Below are 19643 nucleotides of genomic sequence, written 5' to 3'. Positions count from 1 at the left end.
ATATTAAATACTATGCCATTGTAACTCTATTTTGGATGATTGATTAACAAACCAAATGACTCAGCTTTTGGAGAGTATGTCCCATTCTTCCAATTCAATACCTACGGTTGCATATTACCTATTTACCTAAGATTTGGATATTGGTTTCAGTGCATAACTTTACATAGATGCTTTTGCTGCACTAGCCTTTTATCTTTGTCGTTTGCAACGTGCACTTGCTAGGATGAGCGGCTTAAAGTACATGTGATTTGGAGCTATACTTAGAAGTTTATTGCTTACGTATGTCTGGAAATCAAATAGGCATGGAGTTCCATTCAATTCAAATTTTAAACAGCTGCCAGTGTGTATGCTTAGGCATAATGTCAATTGTAAGTGTGCTCACCCAAATTATGTTTACACTAATCTTTCAGTTTTGTTTGACATCGCGTGCATAGCACGTGCATCTTGCTAGTGTTCGTAATGCAAGCTAGAGAATGTAAGCTTATAAGAGAATGTAATATCAAGTTGGTATTTATAGAGGGACGGTGATGGAGACTTGTTTAAATTAACAACTAATGATTAATAGTTTATTTTTTTTTAATCAAGTCGTATAACCATGTTTCGCCATGATTTAATTTGGATATAAATATGTGGATTCCAGAATTAAAGCTAATATGCAGTCCCTAGTGCGCCTCTGGATAAAACATGCATGTACAAGTCCAAGTTCACCATCTGGCTCATCCCTACGTAGTGGTAGATGTACATATAAAAAATCAGGAAATGTGATCATTAACAAATTACAGCCGTTATATTATTCTGAAATCCAATTGTTAGTTAACTGCCATCATCCTTCATAAAGGGATTTCTTCATAGTGTTTTAGTCCAAGTCCAAGAAGCTAGATATATATCCAACTAATTTTAAAGTGTTAGTTAGTCCAACAAGATATCCAACATATTTATGTCAATTCCCTAAAATGATGTCACATGGCATTTTAATCAGGGATGATAACAAAGGGATGATAACAAGGAAATTCTATTATTATTATTATTATTATTATTATTATTTATTTAATTTTTTTTTGGGCGGGGCAATACCAATTTCAGTGTGATATGAAACCCCGATGTTGGAAGCAGCTCATAGTCTGGAGGCTAGGCACCCACCACTACTACATAAAGACATATGCCACGTACATGTTTATATACCATTATTTTTGTAATAACCGTGCCTAATATTTGTATACCACGATATATAGTCATTTGATTTTTTTTTTGGATCTTAGTTTATACCACTAATTTACAAAAACCGTGGCATCTTGTTAGTTTATACCACGACACATTCATTTTCCACTTTTCTGTTATGAGTATCCCACAGTTTCCTGACAAACAGTGGTTTATATTTCGATAAATTATAATACCATGGGGATTGAAGATATCTCAGAGAAGAAAAAAAAATCCACTCGCTCTAATTTTCAATTTTCTTCTGCAACTTCCATTAACTCTATGGCCAATTTCTTGAACCCGAACTTTAAGAGAAGAGATCAGTGTATGTGCTTCATCAGGTTGTGAACTTCTCCGTTTTGTGCATCACAAGATTGTGCTTGTTTCGTTTTTTTTTATTTTCTTCATTCTCATATGGTAAGAATTTCTTGTTTATACTTTGAAATTCAAAGTGTTTTTTTTTATTACGCGTATAAAGTCTATTAGTTAGAATTTCTCATTTTCACTTTGAAATTTTTTGTGTTTGATCTATGTTTGTCGTTTGAGGAAATCTAATTACTAGAGTTCTTTCCAATTAAATTTGAGAGGGTTCGATACTAAATTGGTGATTTAGTTTCTCTCTGTGTTGTTTCTTTGTGATGATTCACTTTAGTTGGTTGGTTATTCTCTAAATTGTCGTTTGTCTTGCTCTTAATGTGTTTGATAGAATGAATGTGTGGGTTGGCTGGTGTGGTCTTGAAACAGGAAACAATGACCAAGTAGCATCATCTGGATTTAGTTAACCGTCCATGATAAAGTGTTTTACAACAACTCACACTAACATGATGTTTTTTCACGAGTATGCAACATTGGTGATCTCGGTAGATTATATGTCACAACCAACTAATCATACTTCAAGAATCTTAACGAACCAAGGTATCATAAGTGGTTACTTATACAATTTCTAAATTGTTTTACTTGTACTTTTCTTTATTTTTTTTAATCACAACTTTATATTTCATAAGGTGATCAAACTTTGCTTATTTTTGGTTGAATGTTCTCGGGTGATATGAGAAGAGAATGTTCATGGTGAAATTATATATAATATACGGTTTGGCTAGGTGAACAGCCAAAACCGAAACAGCCATCGAAGAACCCAAATACAACCGTTAGATCATCCAAATCTAAATCAGAAATCAAAGGCCCAAATCTAAAGGTATGGAAATCATAATTACGAAAGGTTTCCTCTCCTATTCCTCTCTCTAGCACCGAAATTGAATTCTCCAAAATCGAATTCTCCATTGCAGCTCCTCCAAAATCGAATTCTCCAAATTCAACCCATTGCAGCTTCTCCAAAATCGAATTCTCCAAATTCAACCCATTTTAACCTCCAAATTCAACCCATTTTAACCCAAATTGCGACTCTTATGAATGATGTTTTCGAACTTTCAAGAAGATGGAAGCCTTGAATTAGATTGCAGAACTTTCAACCTTCATGGAGTTTTTAAAGAGGTAAGTTGTTGTCACCTGATTTACCTTCATTAATTATCACTTACACTAATGTTGTCACCTGATTTACCTGTATGTACTGTTGGAAATGAGAAACAAATCATGCAGATAATATTGAATGTTGTTGGTAATGCTGTGAAGTTCACTAAGGAAGGCTATGTTTAAGTTCTAGCTTCTGTTGCCAAACCAGAATCCCTCAGAGACTGGGGGGATCCTGAATTTTACTGTGTCAAGTGACAACCATTTCTATTTACGTATACAGGTCAGTGAATGGTGCATGTGAATTTATTGTGTGTTAAGTAGTCTAAATTACTATGTTGTTCAATAAAACTGTTAATACTTGCTCCATACAAAAAAAGAAAAAAAAAATATACTCAATAAATTCTACAATATAATTGATATAGACGAATTTAAGAATAACAGAGAAGAAGGGCGGGGTGGTGAGGAATACTAATTTGAACTTCAAATATACTATGAAGTGTTTCTGATAGACATGTTACAGGAGTTAATGTTCATAAACATGGTGAAACGGCAATTGTTGAGACGTTTGGTTTCTTTTTATGTTGCACGTTAATTTACATTGTCACATTTTTTTTATTTGCAGGTTAAAGATTTCGGGTCGGAATCAATCCACAAGATATTCCACATCTTTTTACTAAATTTGCACAATCTAAGTAGTGGACCAAATCGGATTAATGATGCTACTGGGACTTGGACTTGCTCTTTGTAAGAGGTACAAATAAATAATCTGGTTATTATAGTCGACTCATGAGTAGGAACAAAGAAAACCGATAACTTCATATTTCCAAGTCAAACTTCATTGTGGTCACTTCTTGGTTTAATTTAAATTGCCACCGATGTCTGTTGATCTAGTGGCATATGTTTTACTACAAGATTCTAATGGAATGAGAAATGTAGGTGCTTGAGCTGTTGAGCTATGAACGATAGCACAGACTCTGCTAGCTTGATTTTTTTAATGGCATAATTCCATTTTTTATTTTTTTTTTATTTTTTTTTTGTTTTTTGTTTGGGCCCTGATAGTCAAGCTCAACTCTGTAAATTTACGTTTTAGTTATTGGCTTTTGTTGAATTTGTAAAATTATCATCTCACATTTCTAGGATGAAATCAGGTTTCTTAATCTCATGGAAAGTCATATTTGGATTGAAAGTGATGGTCTCGACAAAGGTTGCACAGTTACTATCATTGTGAAACTTGGAACCTGTGACAATCTGAGTGAATCATCAAGTCTACAGATTGTGTCTAGAGTAAATGGTTTTAACTTTCATTTCCAACAGTAGATTGATAATAATTAACATCACATGACGTCGAGTCTTTTTTAAATGAGTAAAAGAAAACTAGATATTCAGTTCAGAGATATTGAGAACGTAAAAGAGATGTATTTTTGGATAATGTTGGAAAATTTAAGTGTTCTGTTTTATATATTGTTAGGGCATAGCGTCTGCTGCAACGTTCATGAGTTCGAGCCATATTTCTACGTTAGTTGTCCTCAAGAAATGGGCCTTGATGATGTCGCTCGTTTCCATCACATTGCTCAAGCTGGAGGCATTTGCTGCAAAGTGTTGTCATTGAAGTTTTCTTAGACTGAAGATGATAGAACACCTTGAAGGCCTGAACCACTGCTAAATTGCGAGAATTAAAGAACTGATTGGTCTATACTAGCTATTGGTTACAGACAAAGATTAAATAACTTCATCAAGTTCATGGTGTGTTTGGTGGAATTAGTCTTCTGTTAAGATGAGGAGGTTGATATAACTATACAAGGACCATATACAAGGACCATGAAGTAGGATCATTTTTATTTTCATTTTGACTTGTAAGTTGTAACATCGTAGGAAAAAAAAAAAGAGTTGGCATTCTTCTTTGGCATGTTTCGCTTATATTCACTGATAGTAGCGTAATGTTTCATTTACAGAGTTCACTGAAAATTAAAACTCTGACAGCCAGCCAAAATTAAAACTCTTACATAGTTTTAGTCTTACAGAGTTCACTGAAAATTAAAACTCTGACAGCCAGCCAAAATTAAACCTCTTACATATAACTCTGACAGCCACATTATATAAAATTCAAGCCAAAATTATATAAAACTCTAACAGCTAAAATTCAAGCCACATTGTGTAAAACTCTGACAATCAATTCATTGAACCAATCCAACCTCTGAGAATGGTTTCTCCAAGAGTAGAAACAAGAAGTGGAAAGAACTACATAAAGGTTTGAAATATAATTTCCATAGTATGACAAAGTGACCAACATAACAAGCCGTGCAAAGAACTTTTGGGTGAGACTCTGATACGCAGTCCCCAAGCTTCTTCAGAAATATGGAGGCCAATAACTATACAAAAAATACGACCTTAAATTAAACAGATTTTACAACAGAATTCTTGAATTCTCTTATTGCCGCCAAGACCCAAAGACTACCAAAAATCAAGTTACAGTAAGTTAGACATAAGACGTCCTACTTCGAACATTTAATCTTCTTTGAGGCATCTACAACAATTTGGCCCTTTTGGGAGAGTTAACTTTAACAACTTTTGAAGTCAAGGAGTAGCATCAGGTGAGCTTAGCCTCATCGGCGTCCTACTTCAAACACTCAATCTTCTTTATGGAATCAAGAATAGTTTGCCCTCTCTCGGTGTGAATTAACTTTAACAGCCTTCTAAAGTTGAAGAGTAGCATCGGTGAGCTAGCCTCATTTGATGAGAGGGCCATGGGAAGGGCAAAAGAACCTCATTCACATCTTCCTCAAGCTTAAGGCAATATAAGTTGTTGAAGACACGAAAATAAGTTACGCACTAAGTAAATACCTACCACTTTTAAAAATATAAAGTAAGTAGAGCTGCCCTGCTCTAGCTTACGCCTTGACCAAGTAGTATATGTTCTCTTCGCCGAAAGTCTGAAAAGAAAAATTAGTTTATTTTGGCTTAAGCCAGAGAGAGAGAGGAAGGGAATTTAACCCATGTGATTCCCAAGGGAAGCTGCATGGATACTAAACTAAAAGGCGAATCTGAGGTGGAACCAACAAATTGAGTCTAGGTCACTACTGACCCGATTTCCGACGGTGCCGGATCACAATTGTGTTGGCAGATCTGCAGGCAAAGCACCTCTAATCATGAAGACGCAAACTGACGCCCTTATATCATTAAACAACCAAGGATGAATGCTTAAAAAGATCCTCTAGGATGAACTTCATGGTCACAAAGGTGTCCCTAGTAGGTCTTTTCCTTGCATGAACTAGGAATCATCCCAGGGATACGATCATACTTATGGTGCATAGTCGGGCCAGAGAGAGATTGGCACCATCAAAATGGTCCAAATAACAACCACCCACTCTATCGCATGCAAATGAAATATGTTGACTAGACTGATAACAGACAATTTAATACATCGGCATGGGAGAAGAGCTAGGTGGGACTACTTATAGAAGTGTTCCCAATCTTTGCAAATGATATGTGTAGCCAAGCTGTTGTTATTGATAGGGTTATATACTAAAAGCATTACTTTTGTATTAACTCTAATTCTTTATGTTTTAAATGAGAATCATATGGGCAAATGCTATGCATATTATATATGTTATTAGTTATATACATGTATCTAATACTTTTTGTTGTAGATGATATGGTGTGAACACACAGAAGATCATATCATCAGTACCTTATAAAGTATAAGTAATCGTTCACAACCTAGATGGATTTGGACAAACTATTGGTACGGTTGTAGTATAATCTGGTATTAGTCTATCTTGACTATAGGATTACACTAGTACACTTTGTGTGTATTGAACAGGACCAAGTGAGGTTGTTTCTCTTTATACTGACTATATAAGAGAACAAACGCCTCTGTTATTATGGATGTTTGTCCTCTTAATCCGGATATAATAACGGGCACTTACGTGCATTGTACATTACTTTAAATCATCAATGAGTGAGATTCATTTGTGAATCAACAAACTAGATGGATTGGGTAATGACATTGTATGTAAGGTCTGTTGTTGATTATAGAAGGAATTCGTGGCCCGCAGGAAGTCGGATTGATGATGTCCCCTTGAGGAGCTCAAAAAGATTGTCATGTAAACCCTGCAAGTGGCCGGATTTATTCCGACATGACAATGAGGTTGAGTGGTACTACTCAAGGACATAAGAAGTTGATTAATGTAGTTGTCAGTAACTTGACTTAATCAACGGGCATTCAATATCTTAAACACGGGGAGATCAACAAGCATATAATATGGAGCCCATAAATGCTGACACGTAATTTGGGATTAGGGCGGTAGTCCAACAATGACCTTTATTGGAATAAGTCATTTGTTGACGGACTTAGGCTGTGTGTTCTGGGCGAACATGGGAGGCACAAGCCCGTCGGGAGGCCCAACCCTAATTTCTCCTCATGGTCCCTGTTGTAGCCTATAAATATAATCTCTTCTCTCCTGGCCGAAATTAACTATTTACTGGATTGAAAAGAGAGGCAAGGAAAGATAGATCCAAAATTGGATCTAGCTTTGTGAGAAAGAAGGGGGTTAGTAGATCGTTGCCCACACAACGTCCAATCTATTGAAAGGAATACAATAAAAGATTAAGGGGTTGATTGTTGATTTGATTTCATAGCTATTGGATTCTCAGAGATATCACAATCGGATCTAAAGGTATGTTTCCTATCCAAAACCGTGAACCCCATTAATTCCGCTGCGCATGGGTTTTCGCGGTTTGTAGAAATTTGTATTATGAAATAACGGTTCCTACAGTTATAACACCCAATTTTTTTTTACAAAACATGCCTACTATTTACTCTGGGTAAATATTGATGCTAAACAAAATCTGTTCTTATTGTTTTAATTCTTGAAACAACCGTCTCCCTTATAGCTGTGGACCTTGAGACCAAGTTAATGACAAAGAGACCTCCTTCAGAAAGAGATTCCTTCACAGACATGAGAAAAGACTCTTCCACAAAGTCTGGATGGGGAGATGACAATCCCAAGCTGCAAAGGAAGGAACACACCAGTACCACTATAGCTTCCTATTTCTTGATAATCAGATAGTAAAGTTTACATCACAGATATAAAAATTGTATGAATTCTCCTCAGCTAGTGTATAAGGAACACACCATTATAGCTTCCATTTTAGTGTATGAATTCTCCTCAGCTAGCGGTCTTAGAAGCTCCTCAGCTTCCTCTGCTTCGATGTTAGCCCGCTTTCCACAGCTGAGCTTGGGTGAGAAGTAACTTTTTCAGTCACTTTACATGATCTAATTTGAGAAAGTTCTACAATCTAATTCGAGGCTTCCATCTTCTTGAAAGTTCGAGAACATCATTAATAAGAGTCGCAATTTGGGTTGAAATAGGTTAAATTTGGAGGTTAAAATGGGTTGGATTTAGATAATTCAATTTTGGAGAAGCTGCAATGGGTTGAATTTGGAGAATTTGATTTTGGAGGAGCTGCAATGGAGAATTTGATTTTGGAGAATACAATTTCGGTGCTGGTGAGAGGAATAGGAGAGGAGGAGAAAGAAACCCTTCGTAATTATGATTTCGATACCTTTAGATTTGGGCCTTTAATTTCTGATTTAGATTTAGATGATCTAACGGTTGTATTTGGGCTGTTTGATGGTCGTTTCGGTTTTGGTTGTTCACCTAGCCATATATATATACATATATATATATATTTATTTATTTATTTATTTATTCCTTTGTTGCAATATAATTTGGAATACAGAAGAACGTACAAGATGGAATATGTTCGTTTAGAGGTTCTTTATAATAAATTTGTATTGATTAAAATTTGAATTTTCGATTGGGAATAGATTGTTTAAAATTAGTCATGTGGTGGACCATTGTGTTTTGAATTTGTGATGAAGTGGAATGTGATATGCATAATTATTTTCTGAAGTTTTATTATGTGATTAGAATATTTTTTTTATCAGGATTTTTTTTTATATACCACGGTTTTGGAAGAATTGTGGTAAATATGGAAACTATATACCACAGTTTCTGAAAATACAAGTAGTTCATGATGGTCATATACCACGGTTTTGAAATACTTATTATCACAGTTCTAAGCTAAACAATGGTTAATAGATATAAGTTTATACCACGGTTTTGCTAGAAGTATTTACCACCCCAGCAAATACCACGGTTTAGAAATAGTAGCAAAAGGCCTTTTACCACTCTAAAAAACAGTGGTATATGACTTTTTCTGTAGTAATGCACGCCTATTTTTGCGTGCCAACATTCCTAATAACTTGGGGTCCCCAAGTGATGTACATAAAATATATAACCTATGTTTATTGTCTAATTGTTTTTAGTAAATTTGAATTTACTTAAAATAAATTACTTTTGTTTTTATTCTTTAAGCCTAGCGAATTTAGAAATGTATAGAAGTCTAGTTTGTGACTTCTAGTAGTCTTAGAAGGTTACTATTATCGTAGAGGTGTCAAAATGGCCCTCAAGCCCCCAACCCGCCCACCCCGACCCAGCCCATGGGCCGTAAAAGCCCTCAAAATGAGGCCCTCACACATTCGTGGGCCGGGCGAGCCTACCCGGCCCTCAAGCCTTTTAAGGGAGGGTAAGGGCCTAGACTTTGAAACTTAAACCCTCCTTTAAGTCCGGCCCTCAACATTTATCACATATATTTTAATAAATCTTCATACAATATATTTCATTTTAGCATTAATACACTAAAAATCACTTAAAAGAACGTTTATCTCTTAAGTTTGCCAACCATATAATTTCATTATAATATTTTATGAAATGGATTTAGTTGATCTTAATTGACTAATACAACTTTACCACGTTTTTTTAGTAGTTTGAAGGTTTAATTGTGAAGTGTATTCAATTTTATAATTTTTAACTAATGTTTATAAATTTATTTTGTAAATCAAATGTATAACATAGTATCCAACCCTCACATTTGGCCCTCAAGCCCGACCCTTCAAGCCCTCTCGAGAGGGATGAGGGGCGGGTAAAGGCTTCGAGATTTAAGCATTGGCCCGACCCGACTCGGCCCTGGAGGCAAATAAGGATAGGGCTGGCCCGACCCTCAAAGCATGAGGGCTTCGTTGTTTGAGGGTCGGTCCAGCCCGGCCCAGCCCATTTGACACCACTACTATTATGATATAGATAAATTAGGAAAATGTTTCTTAGTGTTTTAGTATGTTTATAAGATGATTTGATGGAGTTTTCTATATAAATAGTTTCATGGGCAAAAATTGTAATCAACTCTTCAATATTATCAATAAATTTATGTTTCAATTTATCTCTTTAATGTTCTAATAAACTTTTAATATCGTTTCCGCTACGTCACCAAAAAGTAGAGACCTCCCCTGAGGTGTGGGGTAATCCAAACTAAATGGATGCATGTTAATGTGTTAGTTTACGTTCAGCTTAAATGACTGCATATTAAGACACATCTCCACAAGTCCACACGTACTAAGTAAGGAACTAGCTTTCGAACCAGTCTTACGAACCGGTGTCGTTATATTAAATTATTCTAAAAAATATTAGCAACTATTCATAGCTATAAGATATGGAAAATATATAAACCATTTGTTCAAATTTCTTCCACCACTCTCTATCAAAAGAAAACATCAAACCTTGGTAAAACCCATTGATTTATTTTTGTTGTTATGTTTTATAATAGAAGTTTGATTGAAATTTTGTGAGAATGCCCAATGTGGCGAAGATGATATTCAAGCTACTTAAATAGCAAGGCATTCCCAATCATAATAAAATAATTATAATGAACACTACTTAAAATGCAAAACTATACTTGTCGAGATATTATATTCTTCCTATATATAATACAACTATGTTTTGAGGTTAGTTCAATGCATTTGCATAAAGTTTCCGATTTTATGTTAATTATTCTTTGAGGCTAACTAGTTCAATGTAGTTGTATCAAGTTTCTGATTTCTCGTTAATTATTCTTTGAGGTTAGTTCCGTGCAGTTGCACCAAGTTTACGATTTTCTGTTAGCTATTCATTAAGATTAATTCAGTGCAATTCCATCTAATTTTCAATGTTTCGTTAATTACTCTTTGAGATTAGTTAATTGCATTTGCATTAAGGTTCCAATTTTCCGTTAATTACTCTTTGAGGTTAGTTTAATACATCTGCATCCAGTTTCTAATTTCTCGTTAATTATTTTTCAAAGTTAGTTCGCATTTAGGTTCCAATTTTCGGTTATTTATGCTTTGAGGGTAGTTCAATATAGTTACATCCGGGTTCCGATTTCCAGTTAACTATTCTTTGAGGTTATTTCAATGCATTTCCATCCTGTTTCTGATTTCCCGTTAAATATTCATCAAGGATATTGCATCCAATTTCTGATTTCCCGCCCTGCTAGTTAATATATGATTTTCGTTTAATGCAGTTGCATCCAGTTTCGATTTTCCGTTAATTATTCGTTGAGGTTAGTTCAATACAGTTGCATCCAATTTCCGATTTTCCGTTAATTGTTTTTTGAGGTTAGTTTAATGCATTTGCAGCAAGTTTTCGATTTCCCATTAATTATTTTTTGAGGTTTGTTCAATGCAGTTGCATCAAATTTATGATTTCCCGTTAATTATTCATTGAGATCAGTTTAATGCATTTGCATCTATTTTTTTATGTTTTATATTCGTTAATTAGTCTTTAGATTAGTTCATTGCATTTGCATCCAGTTTCCGATTTCTCATTAATTTTTTAGGTTAGTTCAATACATCTGCATCTAGTTTATGATTTCTGATTATTTATGTTTTGAGGTTAGTTTGATGGATTTCCCGTTAACTATTCTTTGAGGCTATTTCAATGCATTTGCATCTAGTTTCTGATTTCCCGTCAATTATTCTATGAGGTTAGTTCAATGCAGTTGCATTTGGTTTTTGATTTCCTATTAATTATATTTTGAGGTTAGTTAAATGCATTTGCATCTAGTTTCTGATTCACCGTTAATTATTATTTGAGGTTTGTTTGTAGCATTTTTGCATACCGTTTCCGATTTCTCGTTAAATATTTTTCAAGGATTTGCATCCAATTTCTAATTTCCCATTAGTTATTCTCTGACGTTAGTTTAATGCAGTTGCATCCAATTTCTGATTTCTAGTTAATTATTTTTTGAGTTTAGTTTATTGCATTTGCATAAAGATTCCGATTTCCCGTTTATTACTCTTTGAGCTCAGTTCAATGTATTTGAATCCAGTTTTCGATTTCCTTTTAATTATCCAATGTGATGTATAATACCAACTTTCTACTTATCCATCTGTAATGTCTTTGCAAACATGACATAAAAATAAATTATGCTTGATTTACTATATGGGATCATCAAAGATTATCCAGTTCTTGATTTTTCTTTAATTATTCTTTAAGTTATATACCTGACTCACTATGTGGGATCTTCAAAGATTATCTACGAACAGGTTCTGTCATATTAATTATTCTGAAAAATATATGCATAACTATTATATACAAATATTATATTGCTTACTCATCCAAATTTCTTATAACATGAAAACCCCACGTACTCTTTACTAAAAAAAATAACTCACCATTGATAAAACGCTTCAACTTTATTTGTTGTTTAATAATAGAAGTTTGATTGAAGTTTTGTGAGATTGTCTAATAAGACGAAATTCATATTGAAGCTACTTGAATAGCAAGGTGTTCTCAATTATACGAAAAAGATAAGATAAACACCGTTTTAAATGCAAAACTATACTTATCGAGACATTCCCACAACATATAACACAACTATATTTTGAGGTTAGTTCAATGCATTTGCATTCAGTTTCTGATTTTCTGTTATTTATTTTTTGAAGTTAGTTCAATGCAGTTGCATCTAGTCTCCGATTTCTTGTTAATTATTATTTGCAGTTAGTTTAATGCATTTGCATCCAATTTCTAATTTCCTGCTAATTATTCTTCGAGCTCAGTTCAATGCATTTGCATCCAGTTTCCGATTTCCCGTTAATCATTTTTTGAGATTAGTTCAATACATTTGCATCCAGTTTCCGATTTCTCGTTTATTATTCGATGAGATTGCATTTGCATCTAGTTTCTGATTTCTCGTTAGTTATTGTTTGAGGTTAGTTCAATGAATTTGCATCCAGTTTTTTATTTTCCATTAATTATTTCTCGAGGCTAATTTAATGCATTTGCATCCAATTTATTTTTTGAAATTAGTTCAGTGTAGTTGCATCCGGTTTCCGATTTCCCGTTAATTATTTTTAAAGATTAGTTTTACGCATTTGCATTCTGTTTTCAATTTATAGTTATTTTCTTTTAGGTTAGTTCAATACAGTTGAATCGAGTTTCCGATTTCCTATTAATTTAATCTCTAAGGGTTAGTTCAATACATTTGCATCCAGTTTCCGATTTCCCAACAATTATTTTTTGCGGTGTTAGTTCGATGTATTTGCATTCAAGTTTTGATTTCCCATTAATTATTCTTTGAGGTTAGTTTAATGCAGTTATATTAATATTCCGATTGTCCATTAATTAATTTTTAAGATTAGTTTAATGCTTACATGTGCATCCAATTTCCGATTTTCCGTTAAATATTATTTGAGGTTAGTTTCGATGCATTTGCATCTAGTTTTCTGTTTCTCGTTAATTGTTCTTTGACGTTAGTTTCATGCAGTATTATATATATTTTAAAAATATTTGTTATTATTGGGTGGGTTTTCTTTTTTCCATTTGCTATTATATATTTTGTGATGTTATTTTTTGTATAATTTAATTTTCCACATGTAATTTGTTTTGGTTTGGTTTGATATATAATTTATTTAAGCCCAACGTCCACTTTAACTAAATCAATAGTTATATAATTTATTTAAGTCAACGTCTGTTTTAACTGAATCTTGTTATTTCGCTAAAATTGGAAATTATAAAATTCATAAATTTAATTAGAATATGTCGTAATTATTGTGGCATGTGGTTTTTGAAATCCTTAACTATGCTAAATATCTAAATCCCACAGTGGATGACACCTCAAATTGATCCAACTTTATTTGTTAGGCCTATATATATAGTGCATACAATACAATTTTATTTGTTTTGGGTGTACACTATTACTTATTTTATGATTAGTTTTTTTTTTTTTTTCCCAGTCACATGTGTGGTTAACAAATACATAAAGTAAATGTTCAAGCAACTCAGTTCATTTTTTCCCATGTTCTTTCATAGTTTCATTATCATTTTCTAGAAAGAAACTTTGTTATGTTAAACTTCACCTGAGATTAGTGTGGAAACTATTCTTTGTGGTGTAAGGCGGTAAGGGCTCTAAGAAAATTGTTTTTGGTTGAAAATATTGTTTTTCGCAATTTTTTTTTTTTTTTCGTAATTAGGTATATTGTTTAGGAAAAGTTGGAGACTATGTGAAACTCTAGATGAGATTGTTTCTTTATTTATATCCTATTTTTTCATAATTAGTAATAGAGTTTAGGAAAAACTGAAATCTTTGTGAGTGCTCCAAAAAATAGATTGATGAGATTATAACTATAATATACTAGCTATGCAGCCTGGCCTATGGCCAGGTCAGTTAATTTAAGGTCTGTTGCTTTAGGTCCTTATGTTGGGTCTGTTATTTGTGGGCCTTTTTTTTTTTTTTTTTGCAATAGTTTGTACGGATATGCCTGTTAATTTAAATCTTGTTAATTTGTATTTCAACTTTTTATGTGGTTGGGTCAATGAGTTTCTGATAGATATAGCTATATGGGGAATACTTTTATGTATTAGATAAAGTAGGCGTTAAGATTAGATAAGTAAGAACAATAGAACTATTAATAAAGGGTTCATCTCCATTTACATCCTCTCAAGTGATGTGTCACAGTTCATTCAACGTGTTACATAAGATATTTATACACCTAATTTGCTGACTTCAACCTCAGAAAATGGGTTCACTTTTATGTATTAGCTTAAGTTGGTAAAAAATATCCTAAGTTTTCCCGTACTACGCCAATGCAGATGGGAAAAAAAAAATATGTATAAAATAGTTGTCAAATAAAAGGCAATTAGGACGATGCAATCATCTCTATGGTTAAGCATATGCCCAAAAAAATCTCTATGGTTAAGCTAATTAGGCCATTAATCTGAATTAAGATGCAAAAATATCCAACCATATCTATTATATTCAACATGATTTTGGTGTAATATGTTTCACCTCTGCATTTTCAACTTAAATATATTTTTTGATATATGTTGTTCTAACCTTAACATATATGTTATTACTATTTGTTGGAAACTACTATTTAAGCCACAAAGAGCAAAATCAATGGGTAACCTCGCCAACTTTCCTAGCATGTGAAGCCATGAAGGTATTATAAAATTTAGTTATTTATCTACTTGAATCAATAAGAGAAAATAGGGCAGATTGCACTTTAAAATCAATGTAATAGAAATGTGTTGTCATTAAAAACAACAGTTTTGAATCCACACATACATATAGAAGAAAACTATAAGTGAAATATCATTTTCTGAAATATAATATAAGACATAAAAAATAAACATTGGTCGCACATATGGCAAACCGGCCTGCATGCTATTTCAACAAGAAAAGTTCACAATTGTCATGTGCATTGTAATTTGTACATTCGATATACCAAATTATTATGCTTGCCTATTTTGGCCATATATATAATATAAGTTACATTCCAAGGTTTCGATATCTAGGAATTGGGTTTTGAGATTACAACACACAATTGATTGAAGCATTGCTATACTAACACGTAATAATAAGGTTAATTCACTTAGAATGGAAAAAGAGTGAACATATTCATATAGGTGTGTAACTTTTTTTTACTGAAATTTGATCAATATAGTTTTCGGTAGCAAATCAAACACATCAACTTCCATGATTTATTAGCACCTTTGAAGGCTAGCCAACGTGCACCAACCCTAACTATGAATTGACATATTCATATATCAAATCTGGTAATGCATGACATATAACCAATTAACCAAAACATTCTCACATTAAAACCGACATAAAAATCAAAACATGAGTGAGCATTACCAAAGAAAGATCATATCGAAAGGATGGCGACCACCTAATATCCTCAAACACACTTATGTTCACTCTACTTGGTGCAACATTCAAATCTTATAAAGAAAGAGATATATCATCCCCGCCACTGAAATAAAACAAACAAAAGTCCCAAGCTCATCATCTAAAGGATGATTCTAACCGTGTCCTCCAAAACAAGCTACTACCATAGCACGCCAATATTTGCACCACCACTAAAAAGTTATCACTGCCACCTCCATTAGTGAGACCATACTCTCCACCGCCTCCACCATAACCGGCCACCAGCAATAGCACTTCCATCAAAATTGCTTCTACTACTATAGACACCACCTCCACTGCTACCACAACTTCCACCACCACCACCATAGTCTCCGTTGCAATTGTGTAGTCCTCCTGACCGATCTGTTGCAAAATTTACCCTTATCTTTCTGCTATGATGTTCCTGTTGGTACATGGTCTGTATAGCACTCTGTGCATTCTCATGAGATGCGTACTCAATGAAACCAAAACCTCTAGACTTGCATAGTCTCACGATCCATGCACACTTGTTAAAAGTATTCTTTAAAATGAAAGAAATATCAACTATATAGCATTGATTTATAATATGAATGAGACAAATGTTTCACTTGGATGAAGATGGCATGGGACTTTTTAAACTCTTCAAAAAAAAATTCAAAGTTTAGGAGAGCTAAGTTCACTTGCTACATTAATAGGTTATATGTTTAAATCAACATAAGATGAAAGTGTACGTCCCATGACTGGTAAAAGAGGTGAAACACCCTCCATTAGGTTTCCTTCTAAAACCGTGCAGAAGGATTTAGAAGCTTGGATGAGTTGTTCTCATTGAAGACAAATAACAATAAAAAGTAGAGATTTAAAAAAAAATGATGAACACCATACCAGTTGTCTAAACTCTTATGTTAACTTTGAATGTTGTACCCACATAATGTTACCCTTTTGACTGAAACGTAACATCAACACATCAGTACCTATTAAAATAAAAATAAAACACAGGTGGGGGTCTGCCTTAACCCCATAACCATTTCAAATATATATAGTCATGCAAGGAGCAAAATAACTCGAGCTGACTCACCTCACATCCCGACTCCAATGCAAGCTTGAACAATGAAAGTGAAACCGAGTGCTTTGCTTTGGTTTGAGTGAGCGTGATCTGTGATAACCAATATGAAGCTGAGGATATAAGAATGAACTTCCTTGATTTAAGAAAAAATGATGAACATCATACCAGTTGTCTAAACTCTTATGTTAACTTTGAATGTTGTACCTACGAATGTTACCCCTTGACAATGATATGAAAACATAACATCGACACATCAAATTACCTATTAAAATAAAAATAAAAAAAACGAGGTGGGAGTCCGCCTTTAACCCCATAACCATTTCAAATATATATAGTCATGCAAGGAGCAAAATAACTTCGAAGTGACTCACCTACAATGCGATCCGACTCCAATGCAAGCTTGAACAATCCGAGTGAAACTAAGTGCTTTGCAGTTGACTCAGAGAGTGTGATCTGTGATAAACTGATAACCAATATGAAGCTGAGGATATAAGAATGAACTTCCTTCTACTCATTGAAACTCGTTTTTCACTACTACTCCCTTGCCCTTTGCTAGATATCATTTTTGTATTGGTCTTTAACTTAAACAACTTAAAAGCTTATCTAATACTTATTTTGACTTTTTTGGAGAAACCAAAAGATGATCCTAAAACCCTGGATATCTTATCAGATGGTTAAGATTGTCAGTCCATACAACTATACTTCCTAAGACTTGTACAATCCATCAAAACAAAGTTTTGATATGGCTAGCTGAAATTACTCTTTGACCCATCTATATTAATAAATAGGATATGATATAAACCAACTAAAAGTAATGTACACACACAGGAACAAAGAGTAAAGTAGACACTTCTTAAAATGACATTCTAAGCAAGATGACTAACACACTTTAGGCATTAATAGGAAACAAATGCATATCATTGAGGAAAACAAAATTCTACTATTGAACATTGAAGTAGTGATGAGCAATACTTTAACATAAACAGGATATATTCGCTAACCAATGTTTTTTACAGTTCCAATTACCTGCTGTCATTTATCACCATGAATTGTAGCTGCTAGAAAACCATTCGAGCATAACCAATATTCCAGTGAGTCAGCTCCTTTCTATGTCTCGACAAAAACTGAAGTCAGAGCTTGCTGTGAAATCAATAATAGGAATCACTATACAACAATTTACACTATCAAATATTAAATAAACCAAGTCAGAAAGGGGAAAACAACCTAGGAAGAATAATAGAAAAAGGACAGATTTCCAAGAGAGTGAGGAACAGCTCCTGCGAACCCCGCAGAAGAGAGATAAAGATATATCAACAATTTGAATTCGCCAATGAATAGGGGAATTTCACTTGCTGAAAAATTGTTAATACTCAAGTCCAAGTATTCCAAATGCTTCAGCTTCATTAGTGAAGGATTTACCTCACTGGCAACTAACCAAGTACTCTCGTGAAGTGAAGAATATTCATTGTTTGGATTTCGAAGGTCGAGTTTGATGACTTGCCCTGTGTTGTTGTCGCACTCCACTCCAACCCAGATGCAGCAATCTTCGCCCACCCAAGAGGAGAGTCTGTTTGAAGGATCTGTGAAAGATTGCTTGAGGTCATGAAGAGCTTGTTTCTCTATTTCGATGCACCAACTGAAGTCAAAACAAAACACAACCAAAGCCAAAGCCAGCAGAACCAAGTGAATATTATGACGGGACCTCATTCCCTTGATTATATATGCAACACTAAACCAATCAGTTCCCCTGGTTTCTGATCAAGTGCAACAAAGCGAAACCTTTTCTTATGTGTACAAGGCAAAATGCAAATTGCAAAGTGCATGCCAACGCATGGTAGTTCTATACTTCTATTTATAATAGGACACTGCGTCGGTGCTCTAAAGCTTATTAAAAATAGTCAAAATTTGAATAGCTAATTGGTTACGCATGTACTTTAACAAATACAACTCGCAACTAAACATGATAGCCAGTTCATACTTGATAGTCTTCAATTAGGTTACTTGTGGTTTTCTTATGAATGGCAGATGATTGGTGAAGGTTTGTTAAAATAAAATCATTACCTTAAAATTGCTGAAAGGAAGATTGGAGGAAAAGGAAAATTCTTCAAATCAGGTGAAAGCTATATGAAACAGCTCATATCAACCGTACTACCTTTCCATGAGTATCATTCTTAACCTATGAGGTCCTCCTAAAGAACCAAGTGGGACAATTGTTTTTAGCTAAGAATTAGAATTAGATTTTCAGGAATCTCTCCTAATAATTGACACAGTTCCCTGTCTTTAGGGTTTGTAAAGTGGCACTAGTACTTTTCCCACTTTGGATGTTTTTTTGTGGAGTGAATGAACAATGAAAGCATGGCTAACTTTTAAATTCCCTAGTATAGTGATAGTCCCACATTGCTGAAGTAACAAAGCACAAAGTTCAGTGTTAGTATATAGTAAGCTACTCTTTTTCTTCAAAACCACGCAGTTACGCAGTGAGCACAGAGCGAACTATTCTTTCGCCTTTTACTAAAGAATACCGTGTGCTCGCTGCACATGGTAGCATACGCCAATTTTTGGAGGGTTTTTCAGTCTGAAAAAGGCCCTAACAATACAAAATGAAAAATGTTTTGCAAGTGTTCCTGGTTATTTTCGTTGGGTGGGTTTTGAGGCACAACTATTATCTCTAGTGATGTCTTGACTCTTGACCCGAAGATCTTTTGTTGTTTGACACACTGGGGGGACCTGGAGTGGAGTTGTTGCCTCCCTCCTAAGCGTTGAAATATTCAAGATGGGCCGTGATAATAATTATGCTAGGAAAGGCCTTGGACTTTCATGGGTTCCCAATGTAATTGTGGTGGCTAATGCGAACGGTAGCCTTAATAAT

General features: G+C 34.2%; 1 long non-coding RNA gene and 1 other non-coding gene across 2 annotated transcripts; both read left to right on the top strand.

The window, feature by feature from the left end:
* Window positions 1-2024: 2024 nt before the first annotated feature.
* On the top strand, window positions 2025-2943 carry LOC147485355 (uncharacterized). The gene is made up of 3 exons (XR_015202622.1): window positions 2025-2112; window positions 2251-2392; window positions 2484-2943. It is a non-coding gene; the product is annotated as an uncharacterized LOC147485355 (long non-coding RNA).
* Window positions 2944-19242: 16299 nt separating this feature from the next.
* On the top strand, window positions 19243-19359 carry LOC147485354 (U5 spliceosomal RNA). Its single transcript, XR_015203442.1, has one exon. It is a non-coding gene; the product is annotated as a U5 spliceosomal RNA (small nuclear RNA).
* The last annotated feature ends 284 nt before the right edge of the window (window positions 19360-19643 follow it).

The sequence above is a fragment of the Coptis chinensis genome, chromosome 7, assembly GCF_015680905.1.
Source record: "Coptis chinensis isolate HL-2020 chromosome 7, ASM1568090v1, whole genome shotgun sequence".
Lineage (NCBI taxonomy): Eukaryota > Viridiplantae > Streptophyta > Magnoliopsida > Ranunculales > Ranunculaceae > Coptis > Coptis chinensis.
The sequence above is the reverse complement of the archived record's forward strand: the minus strand, read 5'-3'. Positions and strand labels throughout refer to the sequence as shown.